Below are 12,127 nucleotides of genomic sequence, written 5' to 3'. Positions count from 1 at the left end.
GGCGTGAGCGGAAGACGGCCTAACGGTGTGCGGGACCGTAGCCCAGCTTCATGGAGACGGTTGCGAATGGTCCTCGCCGATACCCCAGGAGCAACAGTGTCCCTAATTTGCTGGGAAGTGGCGGTGCGGTCCCCTACGGCACTGCGTAGGATCCTACGGTCTTGGCGTGCATCCGTGCGTCGCTGCGGTCCGGTCCCAGGTCGACGGGCACGTGCACCTTCCGCCGACCACTGGCGACAACATCGATGTACTGTGGAGACCTCACGCCCCACGTGTTGAGCAATTCGGCGGTACGTCCACCTGGCCTCCCGCATGCCCACTATACGCCCTCGCTCAAAGTCCGTCAACTGCACATACAGTTCACGTCCACGCTGTCGCGGCATGCTACCAGTGTTAAAGACTGCGATGGAGCTCCGTATGCCACGGCAAACTGGCTGACACTGACGGCGGCGGTGCACAAATGCTGCACAGCTAGCGCCATTTGACGGCCAACACCGCGGTTCCTGGTGTGTCCGCTGTGCCGTGCGTGTGATCATTGCTTGTACAGCCCTCTCGCAGTGTCCGGAGCAAGTATGGTGGGTCTGACACACCGGTGTCAATGTGTTCTTTTTTCCATTTCCAGGAGTGTACATTATACAGTGTTGGCTCAGATAGAAGAAAACAATCAAATGCCTTCACTGTGAGTTGTCCTTCTGCCTTCTGCTCTGTACCGCTCGGGAGCACAGACTGACCGGTAACCTCTTTTTTCCCTCTCCCACCTATATCAGGCCACGACAACGGTAAAGATCTGCATCATAGTCATACTCCTCCATGGTATGGGAGCATGCCAGTAGCTAACTGTCTTCTCTGCTGTTCAGTGTCACAGTTCACGCTAAGTTGTTGTAAGTTGAGTCAGGCCGTCCTCCACCCTCCTTCCCCCTCCCACCCTCACCCAGCACAGCCACCCCCACAAAAGGAGTCAAACCGTGATATCAGGCGACCTGTTTGACCACGACCTGGATGACCTGTGTTGCAAGCCGACATCTGCGTGTCCCTTACGGCCGATCTAACCTAGTATTAAGAAACGTTCCTATGAGCAGGCCCCTCTGATGTTGAACTCTACTTAGAAATGAAATTGTCGGCATGTTCGGCGGCAGTTTTGCAAAAACTGAGATATCCAGGCATGTGACTCCTGAAAATGGAGGTCAACCATCGGCAGCCACAGAAACTGAGACCTGGATAAATTTTTGTTTCGATACGAATTTCTGTCTTGAATCATGCGGAAGATATGCATTCTTGCGAAACTGAATGAACTTTCTGGCTGTATGTAATATTACTCTGCTACCGAAGTAACTGCACTTAGCGTTCTTTTAAATCAAAAAAGAAACAAAAAAAAAACAATAAAAATTATTAAGTTGTATTTATTGAGCATTAACATCAAAACTAAACTCGGAAAATTAGTGATAAATTCCGTCCAGTACTTATCCGAAAATCCTGCTTTGTTAGCCGATATAAATTTCTGAGAACAGCTTCATTCTCAGTGCTTGAGGTCTGTATTGAAGGATCTTCACTGTGACGTGAAAACCACAGAGTCGCGTCACTACGAGTAACAGAACTTCAGCCGCTTTATGGGCTTTGAAATTAAACAATGTTGGAGGTTGAAAATTTGTCCCGGGTCGGGACTCGAAACCCGATGCTGCGCTTCTCCGGAACGGTTGTCGTAACCGCCTTTTCGCCTTTTTTTCCGTACAAGGACTCAAACTCTCATTTCGTACTTACGTTTTCTCTCTTTTATGTAGGTTTTTTCCCTATTTATCTCACAGACAGCGCGTTAAACTTATTTTTTCTTGAAAACAGAGGTGTCAGCTTTGAGCCGGTGGTGACAGGATGGCCAGGGTTCGAAACCCGAGGCATGGTCACTATGCCATCCCATTCTCGTCGCTGAACCGCTCCCCTCTGACATTTTTTATTTTTAAAACAGGAGGCAGGTTAAAAAATCATCTTTATTCGTGCAAGCATAAACATAACGTAAATGCTGTTCGTTTGGTGGAAGAGAAATTAGGCACTACACTGGAAGAAGGCCTGCAAAAGGCTTTATTAGCAGAATGTGGAAAAAATCTGAAAGTAAGCTAACAGCTGTGATGCGATAGTTAAAGAGGGGCGAAGGGGCGGGAATACGGTGAGACTTGCAGGAGTCCACGTGCTCGCGAGAAAGAGCTTGGGGGCAGAGTAAGGAGTAGGGGTCAGTAGAGTGGGGGAGATCCCCCGCTTGGTCTGGTATACTGAATAAAAGAAGAGGGCACGTGTCCATGCGCCTACCCAGCTGTGTGGTACCTTTCTGAAATGTAGCGCGGGGAGTCTCAGACGTCAGCAGGGTAGGGCGGGGGTGGGGGGAGGGGATGACGTCTGCGTGTGGCACCATCCAGATGAGCGGGGATGGAGTAAAGGCCGCACGAAGGTAATGGGCGAAGAAGGCGCGGTAGTGCGGTCGGTGCTCGATTTTATTGTGGGCTGGTTGTAAGTACTGCCAAAAGTCGAAGTGTGATTTATCACCATCAGTATACAGGTAAGCGATCGTCCACCCCTTGACCCAAACATCGCGTGATTTTTGGTGGCGGGGAAGTGAGTATCTTCAGTATTAATAAAAGTCCATGGGTCAATCGAATAAGGCGGAACGCGGAGGTAGCAGGCAACTAATTGTCGTCCCAGTTTCCAGACAAATCAGGCGATGGTCATCATCGTTCAAGAGGTGCAAAACTGTTGATCTGTGGTGAATTTTCCAAGTGTGACATGTACCTTGTTGCCTGGACGTTGGAGGAAAGGAAAGACTGGTGGACATGACGCGAAGCCGGCCGCGGTGACCGAGCGGTTCTATGCGCTTCAGTCCGGAACCACACAGCTGCTACGGTCGCAGGTTCGAATCCTGCCTCGGGCATGGATGTGTGTGAGGTCCTTACGTTAGTTAGGTTTAAATAGTTCTATGTCTAGAGGACTGATGACCTCAGATGTTTAGTCCCATAGTGCTCAAAGCCATTTGAACCATGACGCCAAACCGCGGGCCACGGCGTCGGTGGGTGTTTGTAAGTTCGACGTTGTTGCGGGCTATGCAGCGGAGTAATGGGGTGTAGAAATCTTTGGTTCGGGAAAGGCGCGTGCTTGCCGAGTGGTGCGGACACGCCTCAAGGCCGACTCGAATTCTGAACTAGACTCGCCCAAGTAGCGCCCTTTCCATTAGCCCAACTGTTCGTAGCATTCGCTAAGTCCCTCAGAGGTTCAGACAATATAGCGCATCGGCGCTGAAAGTGTTTAGAGCCATCTCTCCTCAGTAGAACAAGTTTTACATAGGAAATCACGTCCTCAAACGTCATCAAACGGTGCTACGGGGCGTCAAAGTTACAGACGCTGTGAAACGTCCCCTTAGAAAAATTATACATGACTGTGCTTAAACTGACACAATATTTTTAGCGCAACGCAATCTAACTTTCAATAATCCCTACAAAAGAATGGCCCTGACTAACATTAACCTATACGTTTCACAAATCACTTACCTCACAAAAACCTTCGTTACTCGAACTACTGCAATACAGCGAGCGCCACTACTGCTAGCTAAATAAAAGATTCAAACTACTGAAGGCACTAACTACTGATAGGCATAGTTAGTAAATGAAAGATTTTGATAGAGAACAAACAATGTATTTACCTTAATAGTGTTCAAAAGTCATATTATATATAGCAGTTCATGGCATCCAGTCTTACAAATCTACTGTCTCTGATTGACTCACGTCCATATCGTCTGCTTTCAAAATTCCGTCATCTCTCTCCCCACATCCACCACTGCTGGCGGCTCACCTCCAACTGCGCAACGCTACGCGCTGTTAACAGCCAACTGCCCAACGCTACAATGGCGAGTATTACAACAATGCCAACCAGCCACAGACTGCACACACACAGCCAGGGATTTTCATACAGAGCGCTACGTGACGGCGGCGTTACCAACATAAAAACCTAAACAGCCTACTTACAGCTGGCTCCTTGAAATGTAACGTATAGGGTAATTCCGTGACGATGTTACAGACTTTCAAGAATGATGAAGACGGATGAATGTTTTATCAGTCTGATATAAGGATCCCTGGTTGGGAAGTGAATGAGACGAAAGTTGCAAGCGAAAATCATTCTTAGAAAATCATTCTGACGCGTCTGACGGTGAAACACATGTATCGGTACTGTTGTTGCTAGGAATGTAGCGAATGGAACTTTCAGAGGTAGTAGTATCGACCAAAACAAGAAAGAAGTCTGGTAAATATGGGTTGCAAAATGTATATCTGAGTAGCTATGAGCACGTTTTCATCTTCACTAGTGTGAAACACATCTCCTCTATTGAACAATTGCTGAGCACGTTTTCATCTTCACTAGTGTGAAACACATCTCCTCTATTGAACAATTGCTCATATCTTTTAAAGGGATGCATTTTAGAGCCAAAGCTTAGTACTTTTTTCTTCTTGTTTTGGTCTATCCTGCAATATCAGCAACTAGAATACCGTCACGTTTATTCCGGTGATAGAGGTATCGAAATGGTTTCCGCTTATAACTTTCGACTCGTTAGTTTCCAGTAAGGGGACCCGTACTTCAGACTGATATACAGGGTTATTACAAATGATTGAAGCGATTTCACAGCTCTACAATAACTTTATTATTTGAGATATTTTCACAATGCTTTGCACACACATACAAAAACTCAAAAAGTTTTTTTAGGCATTCACAAATGTTCGATATGTGCCCCTTTATTGATTCGGCAGACAACAAGCCGATAATCAAGTTCCTCCCACACTCGGCGCAGTATGTCCCCATCAATGAGTCCGAAAGCATCGTTGATGCGAGCTCGCAGTTCTGGCACATTTCTTGGTAGAGGAGGTTTAAACACTGAATCTTTCACATAACCCCACAGAAAGAAATCGCATGGGGTTAAGTCGGGAGAGCGTGGAGGCCATGACATGAATTGCTGATCATGATCTCCACCACGACCGATCCATCGGTTTTCCAATCTCCTGTTTAAGAAATGCCTTTTCCGTAAGATTTTCTAAACCGTCGGCTGTGGTACGTTTAGCTCCCTGCTTGCTTTATTCGTCGACTTCCGCGGGCTACGCGTGAAACTTGCCCGCAAGCGTTCAACCGTTTCTTCGCTCACTGCAGGCCGACCCGTTGATTTCCCCTTACAGAGGCATCCAGAAGCTTTAGACTGCGCATACCATCGCCGAATGGAGTTAGCAGTTGGTGGATCTTTGTTGAACTTCGTCCTGAAGTGTCGTTGCACTGTTATGACTGACTGATGTGAGTGCATTTCAAGCACGCCATACGCTTTCTCGGCTCCTGTCGCCATTTTGTCTCACTGCGCTCTCGAGCGCTCTGGCGGCAGAAACCTGAAGTGCGGCTTCAGCCGAACAAAACTTTATGAGTTTTTCTACGTATCTGTAGTGTGTCGTGACCATATGTCAATGAATGGAGCTACGGGTGAATTTATGAAATCGCTTCAATCATTTGTAATAGCCCTGTACTTATCCTTCTCCATTATCCTTGAAAGTTTGTCTCATCATCTGCGGAATCACCCAATGTGTACAAACATGTACAGCCGTCGGCGCCTACAACTTTGACGCTCTGCAGCATCGTTGGATGACGTTTCCGGACACGGGTTCCGATGTAAAACTTGGTCTACTATGTCCCTTCTACAACTTCGAGAAGTGTGTAACATGAAATGAGAGACAACCTGTAGATTGAAATGTACGTACCACAAAACATGGTTTAAGCAGGAGGTATGAATTAAAGGTGTGAGTGAAACCATATAAATTATATAGAAGAAAACCACTATGAAAACAGTGCACACAATAACAGTAGAAAGAGATATCCACCAGAGGTACACAACAGAATGGAAAATGTAAGTCCGGAAACATACGTAACCACTATCCACAAAAAAATATCTCAAAATGCACAAATTTTCTTCATGAGATGCTGTAAAAAAAAAAGACAAAAAAGGGTAGAAAAACTGATCTGTAAAAAATGCGTTTTCATTAGCAACGTAATTTCCAGCTGTGCAGCCGAAACAAACCAAACAAAATTTGCATATTTCAATATTTTAGGCTCACAATTGACTAGTGTGGTGTCACCGCCAGACACCACACTTGCTAGGTGGTAGCTTTAAATCGGCCGCGGTCCGCTAGTATACGTCGGACCCGCGTGTCGCCACTGTCAGTGATTGCAGACCGAGCGCCGCCACACGGCAGGTCTTGTGAGACGTACTAGCACTCGCCCCAGTTGTACAGCAGACTTTGCTAGCGATGCTACATTGACAAATACGCTCTCATTTGCCAAGACGATAGTTAGCATAGCCTTCAGGTACGTCATTTGCTACGACCTAGCAAGGCGCCATAGCGTTTGATAATTATTATTGTGAAGCCTGTACCGTAACGAGAGATGTTCACCAATTGTGGATTAAAGTTAAGTATTCTACCAGTTACTCTTGTTTTGCTAGTCTTATTTCTCTGACCTGTTCCAGACCTCACGCCAGCCTGCGTGAGCTTAATCGCGTGCCTTTCGGCTTCCTCCAAACTCCGTGAATTGGCTCCTGCCAATTCACAACAACTAGAACATCGGAAAGGAATGCAGTGAAAGAAGAATGGGTAGCTTTAAGAGTTGACGTAGTGAAGGTAGCAGTGGATCAAATAGGTAAATGGAAAAGGTCTAGTGGAAATGCTTGGATACTGAATTTAATTGATGAAAGGAGAAAACATAAAAACGCAGCAAATGAAGCAGGAGAAAGAGAATACACACGTTGAAAAAATAAGACCGAGAGGAAAAACGGCTAAGGAGGAATGGATACAAGACAAAAGTAAGGATTTAGATGCATATTTCATTAGTGAAAATATGGATACCGCATACAGGAAAAGTAAAGAGGCAGATGGGAAACAAATTCTAAACAAAGAATGGAAAGGTGAAAAGAGTATACAGAGGATCTGTACAAGGGAGATGAACTTTAAATCAATACTATAGAAGAGGAAATGGGCATAGTACAATGTGTTTACATAGTAAAGAGTATATCACGAGTGAACGTCGCAGTAGGGAACCATGCAGCTACATTTTATAAAACTGGAACATGGACGTGAATATAATAACAAATATGCAAATAAATGGAAAAACTGCCACCGCAGCGTAATTATAATAATGATGCTTCATCTTTATGTAAGTACAGATATATTTCCGACAAATGCTGCCTTTCCACTAACAACTGTTCCACTAGTATCTGTTTAGTCATCAGCAAATAATTTTCTTCGTATTTATGCAGTGATCTCCAGCAATATAAACATGTACATGAATGTATTAACACCTGAGGATAGGCACAAGCCCGAAACAGGTCGTGTGACCGAGCGAGGTGGCACACTGGACTCGCATTCGGGAGGACGACGGTTCAATCCCGCGTCCGGCCATCCTGATTTAGGTTTTCCGTGATTTCCCTAAATCGCTCCAGGCAAATGCCGGAATGGTTCCTTTGAAAGGGCACGGCCGACTTCCTTCCCTAATCCGGTGAGACCGATGACCTCGCTGTCTGCTCTCCTCCCCCAAACAACCCAACCCGGTCGTGTGACGAATAAATTGTGACTGGTAGCGGAAATTTTTCTACGCCAGACAAACCTACGTTTACAGAATCTCTAGACTTAGGGAAAGCTTTTGACAATGTTGACTGGAATACTGCCTTTGAAATTCTGAATGCAGCAGGAGTAAAATACAGGGAGCGAAAGCCTATTTACAACCTGTATAGAAACCAGACGTCAGTTATAAGAGTCGAGGGGCGTAAAAGTGAAGCAATGGTTGAGAAGGGAGAAAGAGTAGTAGCCTGTTCCCGATGTTATTCAATCTGTATACTCAGGAAGCAGTAAAGGGAACAAAGGAAAATTTGGGGTAGGAATTAATGTCCAGGGAAAAGAAATAAAAACTTTCAGGTTTGCCGATGACATTGAATTCTGCCAGAGACGGCAAAGGACCTGGAAGAACAGTGGAACGGGATGGAAATCATCTTGAAAGCAGGATATAAGATGAACATCAACAAAATCAAAAGAAGGATAGTGGAATGTAGTCGAATTAAATCAGGTGATGCTAAGGGCACTTGATTAGGAAACGAAACACTTGTAGTAATAGATGAGTACTGCTGTATGGGCAGCAGAATAACTAATGATGGCCGAAGTAAGGATACAAAATGTAGACTGGGAATGGCAAGAAAATCATCTCTGAAGAAGAGGACTTTGTTAACTTTGACTTTATATTTAAGTGTTAGGAAGTCTTTTCTGGAAGTATTTATCTGGAATATAGCTATGTATGGAATTGAAACACGGACGATAAACAGTGCAGATAAAAAGAGAATAGCAGCTTTCGAAATGTGGTGCTACAGAAGAATGTTCAAGATTAGATGAGCAGATCACGTGACTAATCAATCGGTACTGAATAGATTTGAGAAGACAAGATACTTGTGGCATAGCTTGACTAAAAAAAGGGACAGGTTGATGGGATACATTGTGAGATATCAAAGGATCACCAAATTAGTACTGAAAAGAAGTGTGGGAGCAAAAATCGTAGATGGAGATGAGTACACTGCGCAGATTCGGAAGGATCTATATTGCAGTACTTATTCGGAGATGAAGAAGCTCGCACAGGATAGAATAGCATAGAGAGCTGCATCAAGGCAGCATCAACAGTAACAATAGGTCTACAGTAAGTAAACGACTATAAAATTTGTTTTATACCTTGCAGAAATCAATTTTCTTCACAGAAGACGACACGTAAGTGTCGAAACATGTCTGGACGAATAAAAGGACACAAATTGTGGCTTGCATAAGGCAGTGTTCAAGAAGACCCAAATGATAACGAACACACGTTGATGTCTTAGCCACGATAGTTGCCTGATTTGATCTAGGTGGAACGTATTTGGGGCGCTGTCTGAAGATTTCCGGAACTTAGAAAATAATATTATGTAGCTTTCAGGGCGTTAACAGTAGATAGCGGGTGATTTTCCGATATAGAGCGGCAAAGGACATACGTAGAGTGTGCAGGGGAGAACCAATACGAATCTACGCCCTTCGTCCTCTTCCACTTCCTCTTTCCTTTCCTCTTCCTCCACTCCTCTCAAGCTTAGATCCTCGATACATTCTTGAGAGTGAGAGAATTCGTTTATTTGTTTATTTTATTTCAGCATTTTTTTTTATTAAATGTGAGACCGTTATCGTGTAGACGTTTGTGAGCCACAGAACACGGGGGCTGGACAAAGTAAGTGAATGTTCTGGCGATGACATAGCGTAAGAACAGGAGCAGAGCAGCGTCAGGGAAGCGCGTGTTCCCGTATTGCAATAATTAATGTCGAGTACATTAGTTCGTGCCGTTGATAAACGATCATTACGCGGGGCATGTGCGAATAATTGATTTGAGCTAATTGCAAACAGTCTCGTCATGCATTTGTAATGAATATTAACGAACAGTTCCATTTGCTGTATATAAATTAGGCTCTGATAAGCTGAACATTGTTCGCCAGGAAGCACATTCTAGGATATTGTCCATCTACCGAGGACTAATTGACATGAAGTTTACTAACAAATCCCTTTGGAAAGTATTTATTCTTCATTAACTGACAGGAGAATGTCAGCGAGAGGGACAAGATGCAATTAGCCAATATGCTGCTTTAAGAAATATAACAATTTGCGACTTTTTATCCACAGCCAATGAAATTCAGTTTAAGAGAAGCCTAAAGGATTTATTGGTGGCCAACTCCTTCTACTCCATTGATGAATTTCTTAGTAAAACCAACTGATTTGTATATAAGTACAACATAACTTCTGCACAATTTCAGTGCAGTAATGTGTTCACTGAAAATTTGTGTGTGTGTGTGTGTGTGTGTGTGTGTGTGTGTGTGTGTGTGTGTGTGTAAGTGTGTAAGTGTGTAAGTATAATCTAACTTCTGCACCATTTAAGTGCAGTAATGTGTTCATTGTAAATAAGTATTACAGTAGTTGTATTACATGTTTATTACTTTATAAATAAATAAAAAACTTTTTTATTTTAAATTCAGTGCATTAGTATTTGTAAACTGACTCTTAGTGTTCATTAAAAAATGACGATCATTCCACTTGGGACCTGTGGAATGGTACATTAGCTTATTTGTTTTAGTTGTAAATATTTGTCATGTATTGTTGTTTTTCTGACATGTTCCACATCCTGGAGGACCTCCTCACTACGGATCAATTGGAATGAAAGTAAATCTAATCTAATCTAATCTTTTATTTATACCAATAGGTGTTTCGGGCACTCGTCCATCTTCAATATGCGTAACACAGATTTAAAGCTTTAATCAGCACATCGTTAAAAATATCGACGGCAATTTAGAGGTTTCCGCAGCTCTGTGCAGAATAACAACTTTTTTTAAATACTGCACTTTGTGGATTATATATTGTAAACATGGTTGCGAATAGACCTAAGAAAGGCAAACCTACATTTAGAGCATTTGTAGATTTAGAGACACTTTTTCGCAGTAATGATTGAAATGCAGTCTTTGAAATTCTGAAGATAGCAGGGATAAAATACATAGAGCGAAAAGTTATCTCCAGCCTACACAGAAACAAGATAGAGGTCTCGAATAGAAAGGAGTAGTTGAGAACGGTGAAAGACAGGTTTGTAGCATCTCCATGATGTTATTTAGTTTTTGCAATGAACAAGCAGTAAAGGAAAACAGAGAGAGATTTGGAACTGGAATTAAAGTTAAGCAAGGATAAATTAAAATTTTGAAATTAGCCGACGACCTTGTACTTCTGTGATAGACAGCAAAGGACATGGGAGATCAGATGAACGAAGTGCGTAATGTCTTGTAAAGAGGTTATAACATACCTATCAACGAAACGAAGAAAAGGGTAATGGAATGTAGCAAAATCAAATTAGGTGCTCCATTGTTTTGAAAGTCGTATCACAATTGTTGAGTGCATTCCACATTCCTAATGGAAGGTAATTTGATAAGTAAGTAACTACTTTTAAACAAATCACCAATATTAATGCTTAAAATATCGTTTTTAATGTTTCTAAGGTATCTTAATTAATTTAAGAACATTTTCCACTGCTTGCCTTTGAGGGAATTTGATGTCCGTTTCAATAGAAAATGGGATTTAGTGCTGGCGAAACATATCGTCACAGAACCATACACTCGTTCAAATTGCATGTCTCTAAATATGAAAAATACTGTAGAGCATTGCTGTTTTATTCATATGCATCTTTAAGATACGAAATTTGTTTTATTAGGGAGAGGAGGCCATACGGATGAACAGATAATAGATTTGTTGGTCAATGGTGAATTTTCTGACGTGTAGGGCTTTAGCGATGATGAGGAAGATGATCTTACATACAGTAGTCATCACCAGCAAGCAGATATGGACGAATTACAAGAGCAACAACGTGTTTCATCAAGTGATGACACTGGTGAAGCTGGGGATGGGATTCCATATGGAAACCGAGGCAATGTAGAAGAAGAATTTGGAAAAAAAAAATGTTAGAAATAAGCCCATTATTTATTTTGAGTAGAACAGGATTTCTCTGTTAGCCAATATTGCCAGTTTGTTTATAATTGGTTTTAAATTAACTTCAGGTTTTATGGCAGCAATATCCCTTCTCCTGCTCTCGAGGACACATTCCATTTACGGGAGATGTCGGTAGAAAGGGACTATTCTTCACAGTATTTTGATGTTGGTGATGTAAGGAAAGTGACGGAATTTAGCAACATAAAGTGTGCTGGAAGTAATGGAAAGTCACTGTAGCTCTCAATGAAATTAATATGTTTTTAGGAGCCAACGTACTAATGTCTTGCCTTTGATACCCCGGAATAAGAATGAACTGGACAAAATCAACAGGGGTGACAGCTATAGTCAATCGAGTTTCACGAAGTAAGTATTTTACTAACAGAAGGAATTTGAAAGTAGTCTTAAAAGAAGAGCAAAAGAGAGATAAACTTTGGAAGGTTAGACCTGTAACGAACAGAGTGGAAGAGGGATGCATAAAATTGCCTCGAGAAACCGCCTTGGCCACTGATCAACAATTTATTCCGTTTACAAATGTGTACAGTTTATTCGGGGCA

This window comes from Schistocerca cancellata, chromosome 7, assembly GCF_023864275.1.
Source record: "Schistocerca cancellata isolate TAMUIC-IGC-003103 chromosome 7, iqSchCanc2.1, whole genome shotgun sequence".
NCBI classification, from domain to species: Eukaryota; Metazoa; Arthropoda; class Insecta; order Orthoptera; family Acrididae; genus Schistocerca; species Schistocerca cancellata.
Note: the sequence above shows the minus strand (reverse complement) of the source record.